This window comes from Argopecten irradians, chromosome 9 (genome assembly GCF_041381155.1).
Source record: "Argopecten irradians isolate NY chromosome 9, Ai_NY, whole genome shotgun sequence".
Classification (NCBI taxonomy): domain Eukaryota; kingdom Metazoa; phylum Mollusca; class Bivalvia; order Pectinida; family Pectinidae; genus Argopecten; species Argopecten irradians.
Window position 1 is genome coordinate 24,162,950 of NC_091142.1, and position 23,224 is coordinate 24,186,173.

Genomic DNA, 23,224 nt, shown 5'->3' on the forward strand with positions numbered 1-23,224 from the left:
GACATCAGAAACATATGTGTTTGATTTTGACGTAGATTTGTCTCTCCTTCAGTTGAGATATAAAATTATTATGTGTTATCTTTTTTCCTATTGTGACATCAGAAACATGTGTTTAATTTCGATATACAAGTAGATTGGTCTCCCCATTCAGTTCAGATGTAGAAATGACTTTGTATAATTATTATCAGTATAAAAGATCTTTTGCTGTTTCCAGAAAAATCCAAGTCGGAAGAAAGCCTTTATCTTTCGCAGCCAGGACAAATAAACATCACACGTTTTGTCGTCAAAATCGTTTGACAAGGAATTGTATAATTGGCTTTAGAATTCTCCGAAATTTCGTTATGTATTGAAAATTACCTGAGCTTGCATATGAGATATTACACTAATTTACTCGCTATTACATTTTCATTATTTGTAATGATGTTTTTTGTATCAATATAACCCGGTATATATTACATAACCTATAATGAATCATGATGTGCTAAGAATTAATAACTTTGCTTTGCGTGTTCGTTAAGTACAAAATAGCAATTTAATAGTGGAAGATTTGTTTAAACCTTATTTGTTCATATATGTATATATAGCTTTCTATGTATAAACTCTCTCTATATATATATTCTCTCTCTCTCTTTATATATATATATATATATATATAACATATAATATTTGGGATTGGAAAACAGGCTTAAAGACCCACTACCTTCCCGTAACAAAATAAATCTTGAAAGCGCCAATAACATCAAGGAATGTTTGGTTTGATTAGTTTAACGTCCTATTAACAGCCAGGGTCATTTAAGGACGTGCCAGGTTTGTTGGTGGAGGAAAGCCTGAGAGAAACCACCGACCAGCGGTCAGTTCCTGGCAACTGCCCCACATGGGATTCGAACTCGCGACCCAGAGGTGGAGGGCAAGTGGTAATATGTCGGTACATCTTAACCACTCGTCCACCGCGGCCCCTCAAGGAATGTATAACGATAGTCTAAGATGAGGTTACAACACCCAACAAGTGCAAGATGCCTTCATAATCTATGTTGACAGTGAAGTTTCGTCGTCTGGCGCAGTGATAGTCAAATAACGCGCGGTAATCATGACAACGGCGAGAAAAAATAATTGACACGACCAACGTTATGAAAATTAGCATTCTATTTATTTTAATTAAATTGTTCAGAAGGTGATAAGTGTACATATGTAGTATAAACGGTAAGCTAATAACTTTTGCGACAAAATTATCAGTCTCATTTTACATTTTCATTTGTTTGAATTAAAAGCCGTTTCGGTAAGGTAGTGGTCTTTTAAAGCGTATATAAATTCCTTTTAATGAGTAGAAGTTAGCATTGTTACATTGTTCCATTATTTAACTGATTATTATACGTACTATATGTGATATTTCATAAAAAAAGCTCCACCGCTGACAAATGGTATTTTTTCACTATTAAAAACAGGACCAGACGATTAAGTATTTTTCTTCAGCTACAAAAGTTACTTACTTCACACCATTACCACCATTCAAAATTTCGAGCTTCTAATTTTACTTCAAGTTAAAATTATAAAAATTAATTAATTGCATCCCGAAAAAATTCCGTGCTACTATATCTTATATGGAATGAAGTACTGATTGCGCATGCACCAAAAAGGCAAAACAAATTATTTTATATCATTTTTTGTGTTAATTAGACATATATATACGATTAAACACCAATTACAGTTCAAATAATGAACATCATTTATGCTCTGTCGGCGGTGGAGCATCTTTAATATTTATTCATTGTAAATTGAACAAAGAGGTATGGCCACCTGTCAACCACCTGTAACCAGATTTCGAATTCTGTGCGAAAGTGTATTTTATATATCTTGCCCATATTGGCTCTTTCCGTATCAGGGTTGACGTGGCACTATTTAAAGTTTATATTGGATACATACGAAAAACATGTATCGTTTACATAAGGACACCTTTGATAGGTTTTCATCTTTTTGTTTAATTTATCTGATATCACATATGATTGAAGTTCTTCATTTACATGACAAAACAAAGAATTGTATTGCTTGTCAAAACAAAAGAAAATAAGAAGACGTACTATCGCTGATTATTTCGACTACAGGAGTTATGTACTGACCTGATATTGAAGTTTAATACGCAGTCTATACCTGATACTGAAGTAAAATACTTTATCAACCACGTTTTCTCATTTTTTCAGTACGAGCCCATCGCATCTGAGACTTTTTTTAGGAAAAGGATTGAGGTTATTTTGCTACACCGATTAAAATGAACCATATTAAAAGTTGATCCTTTGGTACGCTCAATCAAAAAATGAATTTTAATTTTGGGAAGTCCTCACCGAAAGTCACAAATTATTTACTGTAATTAAAAACTACGTTTGAACAAATAATATCATTCATATATTAGATATAAATCATCATCATGATATTTTTTATTGTCCATTAGGTCGCAATGTGTCGATATGTGCCAAGCCTCTTTCACATCAAATATTATATTATGTACAATGTAATCAATACATATAATTGCATGTCATATTAATATATCACTTTGTTGTTTTATCCGTATATCGCCGATATAACTTTTTAGCCCACCATCTGAGTTGTAGGCTATTTACTAAATAAATCGCCTTTCGTCCATTGTCCATCAACAGTTCTTGTTACCGCTATTTCTCATAAAGTACTGAAGGGATCCTCCTCAATTTTTATATGCAGGTTTCCCTAGGGACATGATGTGCATTTTGCATTTTAAGACCGATCTTTCAACAACATAGTCGACAGACAGCCATCATGGATTCTGATAGTTCAATTTCCAAATATTTTATTGACAAAAAGATTTTAGTGTCAATTGGATTAGACATCAGGCGTAGCATATCTTAGTCTTCTCCAGATATTGGTGGTACAAACAAATAATTATATAAAACATATATACATGGTGAGGTTTATGAAAATAAGGGGAGGTAACTCCTAGATGAGGAATGACACATTTTTTGATCATATCTATTGTAACTCTATAAATTAACAGGTAATTTTCATTTTTTTATATAATAACCAAATATTATCACATAATTCTAACTATAGTTGATAGTATATATATATATATATATATTGTGATATTGGTCCTATTCGCCACAACAGATACAGCTATAAAGTCCACATGTGTTTAACACAATTAGCCATCCAATGATGGGATTTTGATAGTTGAAGATTGTTACCGATTTTTCTCAATAAGTCTTAAAGGTATCCGTCTCAAATTTCATACTTAGTTTCCCTAGGGCCCCAATTGTGTACAGAATATTTCATTTTTAGACTGCTCGGACAATAAGGTAGCCGACAGATAGCCATCTTGGAATTTGATAGTTAACTTTAAAAAGCAGTCATAAGATCATTCTTTGGTCGGCGCCAAGATCCGTCTGGGATCTCTTGCGTTTTTATATGTACATGTACGTATATTTCAATTTGTGTAAACTTTATGATGTAGATGTACAAGTATATTTTCCTAAAATTTCAGCACTGACGACTAATTAAGATGCAAACAAATATGGGCCTTAACTTTATTAGTATTGGCAAACACAAAGCAACACAAAGAACTCTTTAATTTGATGTATTTGACCTTGAATGAAGATCAACGTCATTCATTTGAAGAAACTTGGTAGTCCTTCATACCAGCATGTCCAAAGCCCAATATCAGGTATCTTGGCCTCTTAGTTATTCACAAGAGGTCGTTTAAAAGATTTTAGCCTATTTGACCCCAGTAACCTTTAATGAATGTCAACGTTATTCATTTGAACAAATTTTGTAGCTCTTCATCCAAGTATGTCACAGGCCAAATAGCAGGTCTCTCGGCCTCTTAATTATTCACAAGAAGTCATTTAAAGATTTTAGCCTTTTTGACCTGTGACCTTGAATGTAGGTCAAGGTCATTCATTTGAACAAACTTAGTAGCTCTTCATCCCAGCATACTTCAGGCCAAATGTCCGTACCCTGGACCGTTTGGTTATTGAGAAGAAGTCGTTTGAATGAAAAGTTTACGCACGGCGGACATATACATATGATTTCAAAGATATACATTGCCACTGCAGGGTATCTATATGTTACTACTAAACCTAATGTATGATAATTTCCAGTATTGATATTGTCAGTTATGATCTGGTGTACTAAGTACCAGAGTTCAAAAGGTTACGAGAAGACTGGGTTCACATCAATGTGCAAATTCACTGAAGACCATCAAAATGTCAATCAATATGATAGTACATGTTAATGTATATTCTAATTAAAATATTCGAAATGGATTGAAATGTTGTATTAATCTTTGTATATCCGGATTATCGATGGGCATATTTCATCTACTGTTATTCTTTAGTCGGTTGTCCATGGCAACACATCATCATCTCATATTCCAGCAAATGTTATTTTGAATGGCGGGGCCAATTTGGCCAAACTCTGAATTTTATGAATGGTTATCATATCTTTATCAAAAATTATCTTATATGTAGGCCCTTTCAATCAAATAACTACAACATGCTTTATGTATGAAAACCAAAATGACTCCAAACTTAAGTAATTTTTCAGCCCACTGAATGACTAAAATATGTGATCAATTTCTATTACAGCGCCGTTACAATAAGCGTTCTCTAGTAGATTGTTCCATTGATTGGTAGCTAGTCTGGTTGCATGGTAGCTAGTCAGTTTGCCAACGACATTCAATAAGCTGTGTAAGCGCAGCTCTCATTAGCTGTCGCTTAAATGTGTAGGGGCTGAGCTAAACAGTCGGAAATGCCTTCGTTACATGCCATCTAAAAACTAACATACTGCATCAGTTACCAGCCTCCTACATCAGCTATCGAGTGAATGAGCGTTAATACAGGAACACTTGCTGTTACTAGTAAATCATGAATAAGCCTTGTCGATTTTGTTTGGGTTTTCAATGTGGTCATCAGCATATCATTCACACGTTTTGTTTCCATCTTTCTGAGTGCCATCGTCCGAAGCGTTAGTTGACCGACATCTTGTCCAAACCTAATACAATTTCTACTAACCTAACACGACTATATCTTTGATATCATGTGACATCATTTTAACCGAAAGTAATATAAGATTCTTATTTGCGGTACTGTAGACTGCAGAGCAATGTTTAACTGTACAAATGGTTCAGCAGGAACATTCTTGTATTTTACTGTTAATAGAAGTAGAGGCAATAATGTTTCGTTATTTGATATTAGTTAACAGAAAGACATGGTTGACATAGTGTCACATGGCTCTCAAAACGGATGACAGTATAGCAATTATGTGGCGGAATTACAGAATTTAACTGTATATAGTTAAACAAACTGGTCAACAAAGTAGGAAGTAACATACATGTAAGTTTTATTTGATATTCCATTTTTCCTCCACTGCATTACATAACTTGGCACACGCGAGGGCTGCAGAAAGTGGATAGTTACTGAATGAAACGGTTTTCTCTGTGTAGGGTACATCAATCTGTGAGGAAGAAAAAAAGAAAATAATTAAGTATTCTACAAAAAAAAAAAAAAAAAAAAAATAAGATGTGCATAATTGGGTCAAACTTCGACATTTCATAAACTTATTGCACAAAGTAAGTCCCAAGTCAGTCGGTAAATTTGACACCAGGCTCTAGAAGACTATAATCAACACTTGATAACTTTTGTCTTTGCGACAGGTCTGATCTTATTTTCCTCCTAGGGGATGTAATCTATATATTAGAATTCAATCTTATCAATTTGCAAAAGAAATAAAATATAGAAACTACATTCAATCCGCATTCAATAGAAAATTTCATTCAAGATAAGACAAGAATTCCACGGAAGTGGATGTGCCGCCTGCACAGCATTACAAAAAAAAATTACAGTTGAAAATTGTTGATAATTAGGTGAAGTATTCAAGTCCCGTAACTCTTGCAAATATTCATGGATTTTGAGAAATATAGACCCGATCTTGGATCTCATTGATATAAAGCAATATACCAAATGTGGTTGAAATCGGACAATAAATACTAAAGTTGTCAAGTGGAAGCCATATTTCGACGATTTTAAAGTCCTGTAACTCTTGCAAATATTGACGGATTTTAACCAGTATCGAACTCATCAGAGATCTCATTGATATAAAACATTTTATAAAAATTGGTTGAAATCGGACAATAAATACCTAAGTTATCGAGCGGAAACCATGGATTTATCTGTTTTGACGATTTTAAAGTCCCGTAACTCTTGCAAATATTGAGGATTTTGACCATTATTTAACTCATCCGAGATCTCATTGATATAAAACAATTTATAAAATTTGGTTGAAATTAGACGATAAATATTTAAGTTATCGAGCGAAAACCATGGATTTATCTGTTTTGACAATTTCAAAGTCCCTTAACTCTTGCAAATATTGAACTCATACGAGATCTCATTGATATAAAACTAGATATCAAATTTGGTTGAAATCGGACAATAAATACTTGAGTTATCGCACGGAAACCGTTTCCTGGACGCCGACACCGACATACATGTATATAGTGATACCTAAGTGTCGCCCTTGCGTTGCAGGCGACACAAAACAAACTTTGTGTTATGGAAAACTGGAAGGGTGCTTATAGTGACAGGGGTCTACATGGTACAACCATCTGGTAACAGTATATCTAAAGATCTACTTGGATATATTTTTTTATGTTATGGAGATATATTACAAAAAACAACTATAGAGTGCCACTGTGTAAACAGGATAATACCTTAATACTGTTGAAGTCTAAAACTTTTCTTCTATTTTTACTCAACATTTCCCCAATTCCCTAACAAGAAATGTTTACCTTGCCATGGGCCATGGGTTTCAGTGCTGAGTCTAACTGTTTATCATCGCGACTGAGTGAAAACAAAACCAGGCGTTCCAAACTATGGCTTAAAAACTGACAGTTGTACTTACTCTGAGACAGATGTCGTTTGAAAAAACGTTACTGATAATATATTGCTTGATTGTACGATTAAATTGCTACATCAGCCATACATGTAGGCCTAGTTGACGTTTTTTTTTTTACTGTTTACAACTGCAGTCTTAAAATAGCACTGAGCTTGACACCCTTATATCCCTACGGCCTAATAGTCCATAAGGCCCGTTAGTCCGAAGGTCCAATAGTGCACGCCAACGCCCTTTAGTACCCGTCAGCGATAATATTAGTAAAAATTTTGCATTTTTATTAATAAGTTATCTATAATTAACCGTTATGTGTGTGTTTATATCGTAAAATCATTTTTCAAGCACTCAATGTGGGGGTACCCGTACACGGGATATTTTGGTTTCGAAAGAGGCACGGTGCTAAGGTATCACCTGCAAGGGGAACGTTTGGATCTGGTTGCTTCTGCGTTTCGCTTTGCATAAAGACTTAACTTAATTTTTATCGACCAGTATTTTATTTGGATGTAAACATATAAAACGTTTCTGTGTGTGAATTCTGTAACTATTTGGTCGAGTTTCTAAGATAAGTTATCTATCGCGTCCGTATGCGATCTGTCAACCCCCAGCGTCATTATAGCTTATTGAGGAATAGACAGGAATCCAGGGTCACATGTCAGGCGGGGGTACTCGCCCGCAGTGAAAAAGGCGGTTCCAAAATAAATTCACCTGATATGAAGATTTAATGGCGCTTTTCTGGCCGAATACCAGGGAATTCATTTTTCTCATGTGCTAATTCACAAACATAGGGGAGAAGGCAACCATCACGCAACGATGACAATTTTTGAGGTCATGAAGTGATTGCGAAATTAAAATATGTGAAAAACGTTTGTTTACCTTATGATGGTTTGTACGGGGGGCTTGCACTTGTTGTTAAATCTAAAAAAAAATTAATAAATCAGTTGTGTCGGGCGGGTCTACTGGATGTTGATTGTTACGGCAGCATGTTGCACACATGAGAGAGAGTGAAGAGTTGTACGGCGAAGTTGGTTTGATGTGTGTGAGGAAAACGCAGCTTTTTTTAAGCACAAATATTCCTTTCCTAGAAGAGAGAGAGAAAAGCATTATCAATATTTAGCGTTCTAGATTGATTATCAAATTTGCAGAAGATTGAAACGATTACGCAAATGTGAGAATGAATAATTATTTTGATTGTTTGATCCAATTCAGGCCCAAAAAAAACTGTTCAATTCTATTTATTTTTTCTAAGGCTGGGCAAACTGAAAAAAAAATAAAAACAATAACAAAAATTTTTTTTTTTTTACTTTTTTAAAAAAAAAAAAAATTTTTTATGCTTTTTTTTTTATTGATAAATTGTATTTTTTTTTTAAAATAAAAAAGTATGAACGTATTAAAAAACATTATCTTCATTTAAAGATAAATAAGACAGAAAATGATATAAAACAATAAAATCTGACAAATAAGGATTAGGATGCAAATTAAAACGGAAAATGTAAGAAACGGAACCATATCAGTAAAGGGTGACATCTGTGACAAGTGTGCATTAAACTGAAGTTCCGTGTTGTTAATTCTCGAATTATAGGTGGGAGTTTTTTTTTTGGCATGATACATCGTCAATGTTTCAAACTGTAATTTACGAGTTTTGCAGCTTGCTGAGAGTCACAGGACTTTCCGTCAAACATTGCACCGTAAATATCATTACATATTACAAATTAACTACATGTATGCTAAAATATACTACTCACCTTCGTTGTGTTGGAGCATTGTGGAAAATACCTGATTGGAGTTTTTTCTTGTACAAACGCGATGTCAAAACAACGCTATGACAATTATGTAATTCGTAGCCATGGTTTACAATTCAAAAAGTAAAATTACTTGAATCCCACCAGATGAAGTTATATTTCTTATCGAAAATCGGCGCTATATGGTTTGTGTAATACAAGTACAGGAATTCCTTCCTCAAAATGATCCCCTCCGTTAAAGAATGTAACAAAATTGTCAGCAAACAAACAAACTGTTCTTGTATACAGAATCTACAGACCAACCAACATTCATCATCTTTCGTTGGGAAGGCCCTACTATTTCCATTGACATCTTTACATCAGATCTACGAAGACATAAACGCTCGGGAAGAAAACTTCACATCTGCTTCTTCCTTTTGGACGGACTAGACGCTATTTGTTTTAAATATATTGTTAAGTTTGTCATTTTAATTATGCCAAGACCCCCGTACAAACCATTTTTTATCACATTTAAAACCAAGTCCCCGTACACCAGTTTAGCAAGGCCCCCCGTTACAAAAGCTAATTTTTCAATCTTCTTGTTCGAAACATCCATGGCCACGACAATATGAAATTGGCCTAAAAATAAAAACTTCCATATCATAACCGGTCTATACTACCCTAAAATGATAACCTGGGAACAATATAGTAATTCAATATCACGAACAAATAGTTTCGCAGTCGTTTTCATTGCGGTTCCCCCCTACAAGGTGGACCCTGGATTCCCTGTCTCTTCCATCCTTAAAATATAGACGCTGGGGTGTTGGACAGATCGGCATACGGACGCGGATAATCTCGTAATTACTTAGCTTTGATAACTGACCCAATAGTTTCAGATACATTAAAACATTACATGTAAAACTGTGAAATATTGCAAAACTTACCCCTTGCTGACGAAGGTCACCCGCCTCGTCGTTACAAAATTTCCCGTGTACGGGTACCCCACCCAGTGGCCACTTGCTGATCTGACAATTTCTATGAGCGGCAAGTTATATTTCTTCATGGAACATTGCAAGGTCAAAATTACATCAAAAGAAAAATATCAATTATAAAAAAGTTTATATGTTATATTTTATAAATTATCTTACAAGCATACGTTCTATGAATTATCTTACAAACATACAAGCTTGAAGATGTCTGATTGTAAGCCTTATGTACACTGTAATTTGATTGCATTAGGATTAACGTTGCTCCATGAATAAATGATGTATATAATAAAATCTTACCGAAAAATGATCTTTATTATACCTGTAAACGTCATTATATTTACAATATGTACATATATTTAACGACGTTTCCTTCCGTTTTCTTTGACTTGTTTATTCTACTCTTAATGACGGAAATGGTCCGCAAAATAGTATTTTGAGGGAGATGTTAAACCGGATTGCATTGTACATATAAAATGCATATATACTCTTTAATATCAGATACGTTCACGAATTTAAAGATTATGCTCTTTTATAAAATTCGCAACATTTCGTTGTTTATTATACATTTATTGCCCTGACGGTAGGGAGACATGACGCTTTGTTTACCCAAGGCATGTCATATTTCCCGAGGGCGTAGCCCGCTGTGCAGGATGAATGACGATGTCGCTATTTATAATACAGCTGTAGTTCTGGCAAAATTCTTAGATTCTGTGCAGGATGAATGACGATGTCGCTATTTAGGATAGTTCTAAAATTCTTAGATTCTGTGCAGGATTAATGACGATGTCGCTATTTTATAATAGTTCTAAAATTCTTAGATTCTGTGCAGGATGAATGACGATTGTCGCTATTTAGGATAGTTCTAAAATTCTTAGATTCTGTGCAGGATTAATGACGATGTCGCTATTTAGGATAGTTCTAAAATTCTTAGATTCAGTGCAGGATGAATGACGATGTCGCTATTTAGGATAGTTCTAAAATTCTTAGATTCTGTGCAGGATGAATGACGATGTCGCTATTTATGATAGCTCTAAAATGAATGACGATGTCGCTATTTAGGATAGTTCTAAAATTCTTAGATTCTGTGCAGGATTAATGACGATGTCGCTATTTAGGATAGTTCTAAAATTCTTAGATTCAGTACAGGATGGATGACGATGTCGCTATTTAGGATAGTTCTAAAATTCTTAGATTCTGTGCAGGATGAATGACGATGTCGCTATTTATGATAGCTCTAAAATTCTTAGATTCAGTGCAGGATTAATGACGATGTCGCTATTTAGGATAGTTCTAAAGTTCTTAGATTCTGTACAAGATTAATGACGATGTCGCTATTTATAATAGTTCTAAAATTCTTAGATTCTGTGCAGGATGAATGTCGATGTCGCTATTTAGGATAGTTATAAAATTCTTAGAGTCTGTGCAGGATGAATGACGATGTCGCTATTTAGGATAGTTATAAAATTCTTAGAGTCTGTGCAGGATGAATGTCGACGTTGCTATTTATGATAATTTTAAAATTCTTAGATTCTGTGCAGGATGTATGTCGACGTTGCTATTTATGATAATTTTAAAATTCTTAGATTTTGTGCAGGAAGAATGTTGCTATTTATGATAGTTCTAAAATTAATTTAGACATTATATATGCTGTTAGCGCTAGGGTTATATTCGCAGATGAAATATTCATTTACACATTTCATGGATGTTTGATGGTAGTTTTCATATTGTAAAATTAGTATTTTGCGTATTCAGTGCACAAATTGCTGCATATGACGGCCACTTAACTTTAATAAATTCTGTAAATTATAAAGTAACGTTTCATAGGTATATGTATGGCGACTGTTTGACGAATGGCGACTTCGACTATTCTTTTAATAATGAGTATATTTAATGGTTTAAAATTCATTGATTCTTATTAAGAATTCAACATGTTTTGGCGAAAACTATCAGAACCAAAATGTTATTGTTTGATATTCTAACTATCGTTTTGATATTGTGTTTGAAGAGTGGTTCGTGTGAAATCGATATTTGTTGAAATATCCCAACATCCATTTAGATCTAATGTATTACGACTAATTAATTAATGGGTATTTTGATTAAGGCTTTATGAATTTAATAATAATAATAAATTTACACCTATCTAAAGAATATCTAAATAAATAAGTGTTCAAATGGAATCTATGGGTCTATACAGATGCCAGAGCCTTGCAGACAATCTGTATATATATGAGAAAGCTAGTTAACACTTATTATATGGTTTTTGTAGTTAAAATAACGAAATATATCCATGTTATTTGATCACAGGCATTCGATGTCGATTCTAAAATTGATATCATTTCTTTTAGTGCCAAATTTGTTGTTTGTATTTTGTAAACCTTTTTGAATTTTTCAGACAATAATTAAGATTATGTGTAGGATGAGTGAATGCAAGTCAGAGGATCTTACATGTGTGGCTATCTATATAAAATTTATCAAACGATTTCAAAAATTTGATATATATAGAATTATTTAACGAGTTTGATGAATTGCATATATTAAATAGTCACGAGTGAATGATTCTATTTATCACACAACTTTTATTAATAGAAATAAAGTAGAAATCCGGCTCAGTTGTGACGCTTCCATCTACTGAAAGAATCATGCAACGTCGTATATAGATTATGACGTTAAAACTACATGTGACGTCATAATAGTGTTATTACACGTGTCTTACGATATTTATGACATGACTGGACGGGCCAGTTATGAGATAAATTTACATTATAAGCTCAATATCAGATCTTTAGACTCTTAGTAATTGGAAAGAAGTTGTTTTAAAGATTTTAGCCTTTTTGACCCTGTGACCTTGAATGGAGGTCAAGGTCTTTCATTTGAACAAATTTTATAGTTCTTCATGCCAGCATGCTGCATGCCCAATAAGAGTACCACGAGCCTTTGTTATTGAGAAGAAGTCTTTTTAAAGATTTTAACCTTTTTTACCCATGCAACCTTAATGAAGTTCAAGGTAATTCATTTGAACAAACTTTGTAGCCCTTCAATGAGAACCCTTGGTCTTCCGGTTAATGAGAAGAAGTTGTTTGAATGAAAAAATTACGCACGGTGCAGGGTGACGGACAAAACATGATGTCTATAGGTCATCCTGACCCTTTGGGATCAGGTGACATAAAAACATAACACTCAGATCTCATCACCACCATAAGGTAGAGAGAGAAAGTGTTGCTGTTGACATAAAGGCTGACACATTGTGCAGTATAAAAAACAAACACGGGAAAAGTAAAGTATATCAATTTGAATTTTTATTCAAAATAAAGAGATGTGATAGTCTGAAATAAATTAGTATATTTGAAACATGCATTTAGCTACATGCAGTACACAAATTAAAACCAAGCACTTTATAATTGTATAATCTGTATACGCTCACTAATACTTAAATCTTTACCTTACAGAACATTACATTACATTTTCATGACCAAGCATTTTGTGAATATTTTCACTCACTTAATATGGAATACACAGTCTCACACCAGAGTATAGCCTGCAGCAACTTACAATCAATTCCAGAAGATCTGTGCTAGTATGTGCATTGTCTATGGCTTTTACATCAAATACATGTTTGGTGAATACAAGTGTATAAATATGTATAACCAACAACACATTAACTATAATGACACAGTATTGATGTTACACAAGTACATAATATTATGCATGTGTAATGAAAGATGAAAAAACAAACAAACAAACAAAAACAAATATATACTAATGTAAATAAAGCAGACATTATGTTATGTGATATGTAATTAATATTAGACCCAACATCAAAGTTTCATTCTCTTCCGGTAACATTCAGAAGAGTTTAGTAGTAACACTAAATATAGATTCAAGCGCGTTAGCGCTACATGTAGAATATGTCTGTATCCCATTGCGTTCATACCACCTTTAACGCAATCAAAACACTGTTCAATCTTTATATTTACATAAATAAGTCTACTTTTACGTCAAATTTAAAACTGTGATGGTTGCTAAGTTGGGTAACTACGGTAGTCAGGATGACCGAAGATATAGTTCCGATTGCTGAATGTTATAGCTGCAGTTTGATTTGAAATATAACAATGACACCTTTAATTATTTTTGAATTACCTGGTATATTTTTTTCCAATTTGATAATGTATCAATAATGTCCATTTTGAATAAAAATTGAGATAACCGAGGCGGATCGACTACCGGTATCGTTGTCAGGGTAGTGATGCGGTCCGAAGTGGAGCGAGCCGCCATATTTGATTTTCAACCGAGGAAAGTAACTGTGAAATAGATTTGTTCTTGTGTAATACAAGCAAAATACAAAAAAGAGGTTGTAGCTTCTTGCCTTTATTTCAAACAATGTACTTGAGTTTTACAGCTTTCATACATATCACTCAAAGCTGATTAAAAAGTACATACACTAGCCTATAATTACTAAAACGACAACAAAATATTGATGTAAAACCCTATATGATTGCATAGACAAGCAATGCTTATAGACATTGAAGTCCTAGGAATTACTAAATTAAAAAAAGCAGATTTTACATTTTTTTTCTCTTTACTTTTCCATTATTTCCCTCTTCCTTTGAAGCACATTATGTTGATAATATCACGAAAAGTTGGATTTTCAACATTTTTAACTTCAACATATAACAATAGAATTTTGGAATAAAGTGAAATGTGTTTATGTCTTGTTCTATTTGTCAGACAAAATGTGATATTAAAGGATGTGACATTAAACAAAAAGTATTAACTGGATGACATGAGGTAGCTTGGAATATCATCTGATGCCCAGGGGTATAATCTTGATCTCACATCCAACACAAGTTACAATAATGTCAAGTTAAAAAATTATATCAGTTTTGCAAATAGTAAAATACAACGCTGACATAAAACATAACATCAAAAACTGTACCTTTACAAATAATTTTAAATCAAAATATATGAATATTCCAATGTCAATTAGCAAAAAAAAAAAACCTTCCTTTCCTTATTTTCCATAAAATATACCGGGTATAATGTACAAAAGATTATGAAAACAGGTTAAAAACATGCAATTATTTCAAATAATAATCGTCAAAACTCATAATTTAAAAAAAAATACCTGACAGCACTCATATGTTTTTCATAATCAAATGAACATAGACAAAAAGTAACCAATATCAGTTTTATATAAAAAATAAACGTATTCTTTGTTGCATCCTTGTACATGTAAATAATCATATTCATTACTTCAACATTTGTCAAAGCTATGTGCGTTTATGAATACTTGCTTATACAAATAGTTAAATGCACCAGAAGTATTCCTCGACCCTATGTCCAGGAGATAACTCTACATGCAGTTAAAATTTTATTCAAAACTTACATGCACCAACAAAGTTAATTGCATTCCTACGCAAAACGAAACTAGCATATATGTATGTATAGTGACATGTAATTTGCACTATGTTTATGAATATTTGCATGTTCAAATAAATAAACTACACTAGAAACTTTCCTCGACCCTATGCCCAGGAGGTAACTCTACCGACTATGTATTATTATTAATGATAATAATAATAGACTTTCATTTGGGGACAAATTAACAACAAATCACAGTTCAATTTAAAAAATGAGGGAGAATAATATCAGAAATATTTAACTGGAGGTTGATGAAATAAGAAAGATATATGAAAAAATATCACAGTTATTTCTGTGTCACAGGTAGCCTGATCATGCAATCATGGCGAACTCAGCTTCTGTGTTGGTCGTATCAACTCTTGCCACGTCAAAGGAGTTATCGCCATTATTGACCACGCACCACAATCTTTAAATCATTTATGTATGGTTATAGTATGAAATGATTTCAGGCCAGTACCACATGTAATTGCCATTGCGTACCAAATCTTGTTAAAAAAGTCAGAAATCTTATGGAAACATTTCTTGATTGCATATTCTATGTTAAAGTGTAATGACTTCTATAAATCTCATAATAACCCCTCAAATAACCATAACAAACCTGATCTATTACAAACTCATCATCACACCCTTATATTACTGTAACAAACCAAGCTTTGTTGGAAACAACCTAAACTTTTCATTAGAAGGAGCCAGCAAGAGCAACAGAAAGTCTTTTTCTGTATCGTTCATGTTTTTGTTCATTCCAGACATGCAAGAAAAATTGTAGGTAAAAGACAAAATTTGTTTGATTCATTTGGCAAGCAGCTGGCTTAATGCATTGCAAAAAGCTGTTGAATTTGTTCACAAATTTCAGAGTTTATGGTATCTAAACCAAGAAGCCTTGATGATCTATAGCCCTTTGACATTTATGTAGTACATTGATTAAACAGGGTGTAAGAGGGAAAATGTTACAAATAATTCAATCACTATACAGCTCGGTAAAGTCTTGTGTTAAGCATAATGGTTATTATTCAGATTTTTCCCAAATACAATCGATCTTTTCCAAGGAAAAATTCTCTCCCCGATTTTCTGCTCATTATTTGTAAATGATTGTGAAATGCATTTTATTAATGAAATTTGTCCATCAATTGAACTTAACTGAATAAGTATTTTTCGTTTAATGTATGCAGATGATACAGTGCTTTCTGTAGAAACACCAGAGAAATTACAGCAAATATTAGATGATCTGAAGTCTTACAATAATAAACATAGCCTTAATTTGAATATTGATAAGACAAAAATAGCTGTGTTAATGAGGGCATTATTAGAAACAATAAAAAGTGGTTTTATAATGGAAGCGAATTACAGATTATTCACCGGTTCAATTATCTTTGAATGCTTTTCAATTATAATGGGAAATTGTATGTGACTCAAAAACATGTTGCTGAACAAGGCAATAAGGCTTATTATGTAATCAATGGTAAGTTCAAAAATCATCAATTTAACGTAAGTACACAATGTTCGGTATTTGACAAATATGTAAATAGTATATTGAGTTATAGTGCGGAAGTTTGGGGTTTTCATAAAGCCTTAGATATAGATTTTTTTTTATTATTATTATTCAATAGACATATAAATCACATTATGTTCCTTTCACAGAAGGACTTGCACACAAATTTCCATATTTAAATAGATTATTCTAATATTGAGCACAAACTTTCACCGCTTTCACATTATTTACAGATATATTCATCATTTATTCATCATTACCTCTCAATCATTCATATCCATTCCAAATAAATTGATATTCGTAATTTCAAATAATAAATTCAAATTGTGTATATATACATCAAATATGTCAGGTAAGGGGAGACAACTCAAATATGAAAAAATCGGTAGAAGGGAGACTACTCCTTATCACCTATTCTGACATTCCATTACAAATTGATATAAATGCTTATTCTTACTTTCTTACTAATAATTTCAGTGGTACACATATTATGTAATGTTATTTGTTAATATGTACTTTCTTCTTTCTTTTTACATTTTTAAATTTAACTTCTAATCAATCCATAATTAGTTTTAAGGAGTATGAAAAACACAATAGTATTAAATTTGATATCAACAACAAGGGGAGCTAACTCTCACATATACTTGAGTGATAAAAGAGTAATTATAAATACATGTAGTTCTTAAGTCACAGTTTTTGTAAAAAAAACTTCGGTATTTTGAAATTATCAATACCTTTTCCCCACTTTGTTTGATTTTTATGTATAATGACAGATTATCTTTAAGTACTGCTTTTAAAATTTGAAATACTGATGTAGGAGAAGTTGATTTGTTTTGGAATTTTTATATTCCTTATCTTCCTTAAAACCCATTTAGTTGTAATTATGACTGTGTTAGATACTGCTTTTTTCAATAAATTATCAGTGCAGTCACCGAACATCATTTTCTCCTCATCAATATTCCAGGTCATATTTACAGTGTCAAAACTTCCATTATTGTATAGATTAGCATGTACTATGTCTAACAATTGTTTTGGGAATAAACAGTTCAAAAACAAATTGGTTAATGTCTCATTTTCAGTTCTACACATATGACATAGTCCATCGGATCTATTCATTAGACTTAGTTTGTTTTCGGTATATATTACCCTATGTATACTTTTCCATTGAAATTCTTTCATTTTATTTGCAATTGCATTGTCGGTATTTCCAAAAAAAATCAAAAGACTTATCCAATCTATTTCCTTCTGAAATTGAGTATTCCATTTAATTTCTGCTTTTGGTCTTATAGTTGGTGTTGTAATAGTATTCAGGGTTTTCAATTTAAGCTATTTTGGCTTTACAATTTTAAAATGATTTACATTAAAAACACATATCTCTAATTTATTGTTAATATATATATGTTGTGTGTGTTCTGGTTCTGGTTCATTACCTTTAATGATTTCAATATATTTTCTAGGTACTATAGCTTTCTTTATTTTAGGAATCTCGGCAATCCAATTATGTTAAAATATAAGTTTCCTTAACAGTTCTTGGTTGTTGATAAAGTTTTTCCTGTTCTCATCCCATATGTCAGACACTTTAGTAATTCCACTTTTCGAAAAAGAAGATAAAAAAATAACGGTTGATTATTATGTTGTATGTTTTTGTTACCGAATAATGGTTGTGACAAAATTTATGATATACCATTTTATACTATTTTATATTTCAAATTTGCCCATGCTTTCAAAATAGTGTAATAGAATTTAGGAATTAGATTGCTAATATTTAATCCATTCAAGTCAGAACATCTAGCTAGAAAATTGGTTTGCATATATTTATTATCAATTTTTTTAAGTAGTGTTTTCCAATAGCATTCAATGCTTCGGTTTTTGTGTGCATAATTCTGTAAACTGTTTTTGATTGTATATTTCCTACAAAGTCTGTCAGATTTATCATTTCAATTCCTCCATTCAATTTACAAATACAACAAACTTTTCTTTCTATCAGATTGACTCTCCCGTCCCATATGTAGTCCCATATGATTTTGTTTATTTCCTATACATACTTTTCAGGAATGCCTCTTGCTTCTATCTCAAATTCTAATAAGGATATAATATAAGATTTGATGCTTAGTGCTTTCCCTTTAAAAGTGAGATTTCTTTTTCTCCATACTTGTAGACAATTCTTAATCTTCTGAATTTTGTCTTTCCATATATTATCATTATTTATCGCATGTCCATGAAAGACGCCTTATGTTTTTACAGCAGTTTTTGACCATTTCATTTTTTTTTGAATATCGGCTCTGTTTTTCCATGGTCCTAGGTAGATACCTTCTGTTTTATTATGATTTATTTTTGCACCTGATGCATCTTCATATATCTTTAGTGGTTTAAATGTTTGTTCTATAGATTTTTCTGTTTTATCCATAAGCTGTGTATCGTGAAAACATATTTAATTTGGTTTCAATACTATCTGATCCTGGTAGCTGTATTCCTTTTATTTCTTTATCAGATCTGATAGCACATGCTAGTGGCTCTGCCCTGTATAATATAAAGTAATGGTGCTATTTGGCAGCCTTGACGGGTTTATCATGAGATTTCAAAATAGGCCGATGTATAGCCATTTGTCTGTATACATGTTTTTGAGTTTATCAAGAGCATTTATATCCAATTGCAAAAATTATTTCCAAATTTGAACGTATGTAAACATTTCAAAACCCACCCCCACTCAGTTCTGTCAAAAGCTTTTTGTTGGTCTAAAAATATTATCGATCCTTCTTGATGTTCCCTTTCACAATAGTCTATTACGTTCTGTAGAAGTCTATTAGCATTCATTATGTTTCGCCCTGATACAAATCCTTTTTGGTCGGTATGGATTATTCTTGGTAACATTATTTTTAATCTATTACTTAGATTTATTTTGTAATCAGTATTTAAAAGGGTTAGGGGTCTCCAATTTCGTATATTTTCTCTTTTCACCTTTTTTCACGGGGGTAATCGTGGTACATCGGCTTTTAATTCCGTTACAGTGGTACAACGATATTTCAATTCCGTCAGAGTAAAATGGTGGCTACAAATTCCGTCAGAGCAAAATGTGACACATATGTGACTTTAACCACATGTAGAAAGATTACTATTGTGTAATATGCTTCGATTATTGAGGTATGTCACTATTTCGAATACTTTATTATTTTATTTTTGGCGAGTATGAATATATAACTGCAGATAAATGCATATTTGTATAGGAAATATGTCAATTAGTTGAAATTACGTTTTGGATACATAAAAGAGTTCTAAAAAGTATTTTGTTAATCAAACAATATAAGGATATGATCATTTGATCATAATGACAGATCAAAGCCGGCGAAAAAGAAATTTTATGGCATTTTGCTTTGATCGAAATAAAGTATTTGGAACAATGATACAATTTCCGTTACCTACTGATTGAGACATGATACAATTTCCGTTCATCGTCAATTAAGAAATAAAAAGTTTTATTACCGTTTTAATCGGGAAAATGTACATAAAGAACGTATGCGAAGCACAATAAACATCTTCACTAGATGAATTATTATTGATATTCATCAAGAAACAAGGAATATTCTATTTATTACAAAAATGTACATTTTCTTTCGCTCTCATCTACAAAAAAGAAACATCACTTCAAGTTTCGCCAAAGGTTATTCCGTCATTGCATTTTAAAAGTTATTTACCTTTTCGATTATTAACTATTAACTAATGACGTAGCAATCAAAGTGACATTTTCACTGCCGATGCTGCGTTCATATTGGTGAAAAGCGAGTGAAAACATAACAATTGATATTTTCACTGGAGTGAAGTATATCGTTTTTATGTTCACCTTATATTTTACTGCGAAAAATGCACTTAAATGGTCTAATACCTTTTAAATTAAAAGTCAATGAACAGTATTAATATATGTTGACCAATGGAAATAATAGTCATTGCTGTGCAGGAAGAGGATTACCAGGTATGTCAGGATGCATTTAACACAGTGTTCTAACACAGATCATCAGAGAGACCAAGGAAAGGAAAAAGGATCTGGCTGTTATGTGGTTAAACCTGTAAAATGCGTATGGTTCACGCTGTAGAGGTACCATGTGCCGGAGAAGATAAGCCATCTGCTTAAGGATTACTTTGACAGACTTCAGATGAAGTTTACAGTCCTGGATTACACAACCACCTGGCAGTGTCTAGTAGCTGGAATAGTTACCGAATGCACTGTGTCAGTGATTTTATTCTCTACGCCTCTGTGGAAAAGATTAGTAGATGGCCATGGATCAAAGTAGGTATTGAAAACCCCAGTAAGAGCTTTCATGGACGACATGCCGGTAAGCACAAAGACGGCAGTCGAAGCTAGATGGAGCATGGTATCGAAGAAAGGGAAGGTTACCAACATACATTTGAGATAGAAGAAGACACTATTCCAACCGTGTCCACGAAGCCAGTGAAATGCCTTGGTAAATAAATACTACAACGGCTCATTGAGTGACACCAAGAACGTGAGTGAAACGAAACAGCTGAAGAAGTCGATGGACACAATAGAAAGAATCGGTATACCTGAGAAATACAAGCCCAGGATTTATCAACACGGCGTGCTACCTCGAATCATTTGGCCTCTACTGGTGTTCGAAATGAAAATGACGGCAGTCGGCTTGCAGAAAAAAAATACAACTTCCCTTGATATCACCAACAAAGGAGTACAAGGTCACCAAAAGTCAGACAGCTACTAATGTAAAGGGACAGCAAAGATGCTAAGGTGAGAGGAGCGAAGGAGGACATCACATTTGGGAGAAAATGGGTAGCAAAGAGGACAGTGAATGGAGTAGAGGCATGGTGACATCCTGTGAAGTGTGGCAGTGGGCAGGCAAGCACTAGGTGTAACAACTAGAGCAAGATGGGGAACAGCTACGGATGAGAAGAGACAGCTTTTACAGAAGGAAGTCCGCCAGATGGAGGAACACACAAGAACGGTCCAGGCAATAAGCTTGACGCAGCAGGGCAGTTGGTTAAATTCGGAAGGTACTCGTCAAAAGAAGTTAACATGGAGCAATATCTGGTCTATGGACGTGCAGATGAAGTCAGTATATGATGTTTTGCCCTCACCAACAAACTTCGTAACATGAGATATAAAAGGAACCCAAATTGCAAGCCCTGGGACAAACCAGCAAATGTAGAGCACATCCTGTCTTCATGCTCGGTTACGTTGGCGGATGGACGATATACATGGCGTCAAAACAAGGTTATATCTGTCCTTGCAAATGCATTAGAGAAGAACAGGAAAAAGCCAGAGAAGGGCAAAAGGGTATGAAATTTGTCACATTTGTCCGAAAAGGAGAGTAGATTACGAAAGGCGGTGTGTAAGGAAGTGGGCTAATTTGCGAGCAAATCTAAAATGCCGAATGCAGTTTCCACAAGAGATAACAACGACAAATCAAAGACCAGGTATTGTCATATGGTCTTCCAAACAGGTTATCTTGGTGGAGTGGGAAAAACGCGTATGAAAGAAAGGGAGCCAAATACCAGGATCTAGTAGCAGACTGTCATCAAAGAGAATGGAAGATGGAAGGTATGATGCATTCCAGTGGAGATGCGAATCATTGGTGCCACCTGAGCAGAGAGGAAGAAGTTGACCTGATGTGTGTGTGCCGGGAGACAGAAATGGCTTCATTATGGGTGTGGAGGAAACGAGAGGAGCTGTAGAAAGTGCAACACAAGTAAGACTTACTGTGTATGATCATTCCTCCGAAACATACCAACTGATTGCAGCCATTGTAGATTGTCGGATAGCTGAGTGTTCCCGGGCTGGGACTTGATCATCCCAGTCGGCGTACTGAAACGCTCGCGGAAAATAAATATTTGTGTATATATACAGAAATTTGTACATATACTTTGCGTGTAGATCAGTATACGTGTATTAATGAAAAAGACTAATTACAACCAAGACAACAACAACTTTACTGTAATACAATGGTAAATTATCGTGCCTGTTTTGAATTTTGTCTTTATTCCCTTCAAACAAAGAAAACTGAACCTGAAATGGTCTTCTAATGAACAGACCAAATATAATTAGCTTTGTCACAACAAAATAAAACGATTGGAATATGAAATACAGATATATAAGCTACAAATGTCTTCATTGATGTAAATGGGATATCTAAACACATGGACGGAAATTGTATCGTACTTCAACGGAATTTGTATCATTCTACATTTTTAACTTGACGGAAATTGTATCATTGAATTTTACATACAGTGAAAAAAATCTACAACCCATGATTTTACTTACCAAAAGGTCACTATATACACAGATATAATGATTATCTTGATAATTACTCTAGTTGTGATCTATTGCAAATACGAAATACATCTAAAAACACACAGAAAGCAATTTTTACCAACTTTCAAGGCAATCGTGATATAATTCCATAAAGACTATCAATAGATATGTATTACCATACCTAGACGTTAAAAATGTATCTATATCCATGTTTCGCAAGTAAAAAGATGGTTTTAATCACATATACTTTCTTTTTTTTCTGCTTCAAAGTGCCAGTTTATTTTTTTTCCTTTGACGGAATTTGTAGCCAACATATTGCTCTGACGGAATTGAAATACCGTTGTGCCACTCTGACGGAATTGAAAAACCGATGTACCACGATTACCCCCGTGTTATTTTTATATAACAATTTTATAATACC

At 33.4% G+C, this 23,224-nt stretch overlaps 1 protein-coding gene across 3 annotated transcripts in view; it reads left to right on the top strand.

Annotated features, from left to right (window-relative positions):
- Positions 1-4,286, top strand: part of LOC138331838 (uncharacterized) — a 199,601-nt gene extending 195,315 nt beyond the window's left edge. For all 3 annotated transcript variants that reach the window (XM_069279666.1, XM_069279664.1, XM_069279665.1), the window contains one exon: positions 215-4,286. The gene's annotated coding sequence lies outside the window, so the exon portion shown is untranslated. The remainder of the gene's footprint in view (positions 1-214) is intronic.
- Positions 4,287-23,224: the final 18,938 nt, after the last annotated feature.